Genomic DNA, 6,000 nt, shown 5'->3' on the forward strand with positions numbered 1-6,000 from the left:
ATGCGTGTTCCGACGATTTGAATTAAATTTCAGTATAAACTTTCCCAATTTTTTCTAACACCAATATTTCTCATTTTCGTTTTCTCATCTTTTCTTGGAAGTTCCTTCTGTCACGTAGAATTTGTTACGTAATATAAGTATAATACTTCAAATATTTTCATGCGTCTACGTATGGACAGTTTGATTCTATAACACTCCTTCGTTTATTTCTTAATTAATTAACATCTTTCGCAATGATTCTTAAAGTCTGTAAAGTCATCGACAGTTCGTTTGACTCGATCCTCATTTATGAATGTTTTCGGAGATTGAATGGTGGCGGATGTTTAAGCGAAATATATCAGGAAGGAAACGAATAAACCATCGTTGTTTGTTTATTTTTAAATTAGTTTCGTATTTAAGTCCATCGTAACGTGAATGAGAAAGCAATTCTATTGATAGATAACTCATAACAGGATGTTTACATTCATCTAATATTAAGTACTTATTATATTTTTGGTTAAATTAATAACATCATCCATCCGTTTCTCTTTGCTTCCTATTTGTGATTCGTAAATTCTATCATGGAAAATACACTATGATCTCGGAAAATTTTATGAGGCTATAAACTTGTCTTACGTTAGAATCGTGACGACAATCGCAAAACTTTAAGAGACACAGAGTTAACAGAAGAAACAAGGATTTATGTGTTAGGCGTTGGGAATTATAAATAAAGCTACTTGGGATTGGAAAATAGTATTCTCTTATTTCTAAAATTTATTGACAGAATTCTTTAATATACCGAGGTTTATGTGTGATTATTAAACCTCACGAGTGTCAAAATATGTAGGATTTTCAATAATTTGTTTAAATTTCAGTAAACATTTTGTGTATATATGTTCAATAAGAGTAAAATAAAATAAAATTTAGTGAGTTTCATTTCATTTAAAATAGTATTTGAACTTCGCGAAGATCCTTTTTAATCGATATACTTCTCAGAAATTTAATTTTTAATCCTTTTTATTTCTTTAGACTGTATTTAGTACTCTCTAAGCTACTTATAAATTATGAAGTAGAAGCTCTGTCAGTATCAAGACAAATTAAGGTACAATACCTTAATTTCTAATTTAATTTTAATGTTCATAGGCTTTAAAAATACTATACAAGTTTATAAACTTGCATTCTACTACTTCATTCGCACGAAACACGTATAAATTTTTATTAAACAGGCACATTGATTTCTAAAAGGTTCAACGTGACATCGCAGTTTCAATTCACTGTTCGGAGCTATCGTTTTCCATTCTACCATCGACTCGCAAAAGATCTATCGAGCGGGATTGTTTAAAAGCGGCATTATTTCGGTTGGACCAACGGCGATCTAATTTCTAGTTGGACAATGGTCCTCGGGTTCGATCAGAGCCTGGTCCTTCCGTTTCGACCTTATTCTACCTCACCCTACGGAAAACCTTTCGACCCTCCAGTCTCACCCCTGCCCTGTATCGACGATAAACAGCGCAGAGGGCTGTTCGATGTCAGTCCGCTGATTTTAATTCCAATTTCGGACGTAAATCTGTAAGGGTGTTTACAACCACGAAATCATAAAACTCGGAGCGACGTCATAAATTTAATATGGAACTTCCATAAAGCATAAACATAAACGGAAACGCAAGCAGGGTTGCGCTATGAGAGGGACGGAGTTGGTGGCAATTGTCGAAGGAGGAGCGTGAAACGGAAGTTTCAAATGGGTGGAGGTAGCTGACCTCGCGACCGAGGTGGCAGGTGACAACAGTAAGCCAAAACGGTGTCTGTAGTTGGCGGTAGAACAGAGACAGAGAGAGAGAGAGTGATAGCGAGAGAGTGTGTGAGAGAAAGAGAAAGAGAGAGGTATTGTTAAAGGTGTCGGAGGCCACAGTGAAAAGTTGCTTTGGAAATTAAAATTCGAACAACAAGCAATATCGTGGCAGCGATGGAATTTTCTGCAGCGAGTGGAAACTGAAACAGAGTAATATACACTGCCTCACGAAAATATTTACTTACAACCATAGAAAACTTTTATGTACGTATTGTAGATACGTATACACGACATACATAATTTTTGTGGGTTCGTTGTATTTCCTTTTTTCGTACGTTCTGATTCGTTCGATGGCTTCTATTGGCGGCTATATATCTAGGTACAGGTTGTAATTTCATTTTCAAACTACGTGTATTCTCTTGGAAGGTTCGCAAAGATATAGAAATCACGTTTTCATAAACTATGAACCTCTTCTTATCGAATGCTAGGAAAGTTTCTATTTATTCCAAGAATCCAACAAATTTATAAATATTCTGTATTCAATAGTAATTTTACCAATAGTAGAACGGACGATTATTTAATTTTGCCCGTGTTTCAGCCGAGTGACGATAGAAAAATCGCTGACAGGGCTAAGGCATTCGGGTCGAGTAGGCTGTAATTATCGGTGGATTTTTGGGCAGTGCGATCGAACCGTGAGAACGCGCACGCGATCGCTCGTTAATCCGTCGTTTGTATCCGATTAACGATCGTTTATATCTGCATAAATTTTCGAACGCGTACAAATCAGATTTCACGCTGGCGATTGTTTAGGAGCGACCGACGGATTCAGCGAAGCGCTGCGGGGTCTCGATTGTTGGAAGTAATTCAGGGATACGCTGTTCGGATAATGAGCCTCTTTTTCAGGCACAGTGATTAGATTCGAGCGACATGAATAGCAATTAATTGGGTAACAACATAGGTAAGTTTCGAGAACGATCGAAACGCGTGCAACGAAAGATTCTATTATCTATTTGACGATGATAAAATTATGGAAGATTAAAAGCAGAGGAACGTGATTTCCAATAAAAAGTAATCGAACCTGCGAAATAAATAACTTACAGGATAACGCTTCCTGGAAGACGTTCGAAAATGATTTTTCTGCAAAGATAGAAGAATCGTCGGTGCTACTTCAAGTGCAAGGAAACACAATTCTTATCGTGGTGAGGTTCAAAGGGCTTAACGAGTTTCCAAGATTATCTTCTTCCAACCGGACTTCGTGCACGTGTGTCAATCCATTTCTCGGTTCTCGTTATAGTTTCCCCTTTGTATGGGGAACCAGCTTCTTTCAAAGTGATCGTACCACCGCGTAATTACGAGTTCCTTTCGCGGGAAACGGTCTCTCTCGTGTGTATATATCATCTCTGCTAACGAGACCGTCCGTTGTAAGCGCGTTTGTATCGAAGTCGCGTTGAAAAATCGACGATAATCCTTCCTGAAAAAGCGCCGGCAATTTTTTGACATAGGTACATGCGCGCAAGTCACATGCCATCGGTTTTTCTTTTTTTTTCTTTTTGTCTCGCTCTTCGCCTTTTTTTTTTCGCTACCGGGAAATCGTAGCGAGTTCGGTTCGACGGGAAGTGGGTCATCGGATTGCAGTACATTCAACTCCATCGACAAAAATTGGTAAAAATATAGTAAAAAGTGAATTAAACGCAACAAACTGTGTTACATGGTGACGGCGTTTACGAAATAACATTAGATTATTTTTTACGTTCTCAACAGACCGATTTTTGGGTTTGTTTTGAAATATCTCCTGAATGTGGAAATATTCTTGCGCGCGTGTGTGTACGCGTTACGGACTAAAGTCAGATAGAATATTATCATTATCTTATTTAATTTCCATTCATCCTTTCGTATTTATACTACCTGTCTTACCATCGCACCTTACTAATTGCTTATTTACTTAGTTTCTTCTACTCCATTACTATTTTATTACTAACTAACCCTAGCTTTGGTTTTCTTGGTCTTTCTTTTTCTTTTCCAGTTCTTTCAGCCAATTTACTATTTTCTCGCAGTATCTTTCGTACTCCACTTTATCCAGACTGCTTCTTAGTCTCCAAGTTAGATAGAATACTAATCTCCATAAAATTCTGCAGAAAGAAAATTATTTAGGAAACGAAACATTTTATTATACAAATATTTATATTTGTAGAAAATTAATCGTTAATACAAAATATGAACGATATTTATTAATAGTAGAAACTGAAAAGCCACGAACTAAATGCTTTCATTGTATATCATTCTAGAGGAGAAGAAAAATTCTCGAGTCGTACCTCGCGACAGGAGCACAAATTTCATGAAATTTCTTCGTCGTTTAAGCTAGCGCTCTGCCATAAAGTGCTCGCAATTTCTTTGCGAGCGTTGTTGCGTGGACTAACTCTGTCAAGAACGATTTTCTCCAAAGAGTCACGTGTTTTTACGAGGTGAGAATCTAATCGCTGACGCAAGGAAGATAGAAAATAGTTGAGAAATTAGCTTTAAGATGAAGAGACAAGAAAGCTGTCGAGTACCGACGAGTTTCTACATGTCCCAAAATATTCACCTGTTTAATTAATGTGATACTTGACCGGTCATGGAAAATAAACGCGAGTCATTCTATCTCGTTTCTGCTGATTTTCTCTCCCTTTTTGTATCTCTTCGCCGCTATTCTTTATCGTTCATGGCTTTTTCCTATTTTTCTCCTTTCTCTCGTTTGTCGTTTTCCTATTGGCTTCTACTTTTTTTCTTAATCCATGACGAGAATTATTCCGAGTCGATGAACGCGCGCACAGATAATCGGATTTATCGACCGAGACAATGAAGAATACACCTGGAAATAGCGGTGTCCACTTTCCATTCGGTTCGTTCGCCCGTACATGATTTGGTTTACGTTTATGTCAGCGTGCCCGTGGCCTAAATTTTTGCTTCGACTCGCACGATGTGGCTACGCGCCAAAGAATCTAGTTAATGTGGTTTTCGCCATGGTTTATCGAAAATGATCTGTCTTTACGCGACAACGAACAGCATCGAATAATGCTCGTAATTCTTCACGTAATCCCCTTGATTATTTTCGTTATGTTTGTTAAATATATTTAACGTTAACAAATGTTTTTAATTTGTTTATTAAATAGTCAGTTTTACGGCACGATGTCCTTATCACGAGGAATATTTTTAATCTCTCTCGTATTCCTCTGTATAATTGGTTCTCTTTTTTGCTTTGGTCATATTGAAGGATTGTATGCTTTTGAAATCTTTCTATTTTATGATCATTGCGAGAATTATGTTACCATTACACGTTTTCATGCATATGCGCATACACGTACCATGGTATTCGATATTTCGAAATATTCCAACAGATATCCACTAAAGCCTATCCCAAACAGATCAAAGAGACATTATTTTCTATTGTGCCTTTCGATGCAAATAATCTGTATTGGATTTTACTTTATTTATTGCAAATAAAATGAAGCGTAATCCGTGTGAGCGCAAAACACGTGTAACAGAGCGAAGGAAGGGGTGAGAGAAATAGAGGGCTTCTGTATGGTTTTATCGGGTATTTGGTGTATGAAAAAATAGAAGGGCGACAGAAAAAAAGTTGAAAAAGTCAGAGAGACACCGATTATCGATTCACCGCAAACAGAAAGATCTCAATAGTCCATTCGAGTTCGTGATCGTTATGGGAATGCTGGGGATAACGCGTTTGCAAATACCAACGGACACGGTGTACCTATTCGAATAAACTGCTTCTCGTCCTAGATAATTTGTCACTGCGAAATCCACAGGGATTATTTGTCGAGCTAATAATGTGGGTCCACTGTCCCTGGCCGCTGTGCAAACGATAAAATCAGCGAAAATGCGCCCGCAACGAGTAATTGCACGCGCAAGTATCCATGTTCGCATCTTCCTGTATAATTATCAATGAAAATCAACAGTTATATCGACAATAATGCACGTCCATGTGCTTAACATTTATTGTCATCTTCGTTTTCTGTTATTTTTTCTTTCCTTCCTCGAAATAACAGTCCACGCGTGAAATGTGTTGTTAGTTATGATTCGTTACTTTCGTGAAACGTTTATGGAAGAGAAGCGAAGAAATGTTCAACCATAATGAAGTTCTTCAAAGTTAATGTACCATAATAGATCAAAGCATAAATATAATTCTGAAATGACAATTGGTTTTCGTGGCAATGCAGCAAAGCCTTTAATAATTTTAT

The sequence above is a fragment of the Bombus pascuorum genome, chromosome 12 (genome assembly GCF_905332965.1).
Source record: "Bombus pascuorum chromosome 12, iyBomPasc1.1, whole genome shotgun sequence".
NCBI lineage: Eukaryota > Metazoa > Arthropoda > Insecta > Hymenoptera > Apidae > Bombus > Bombus pascuorum.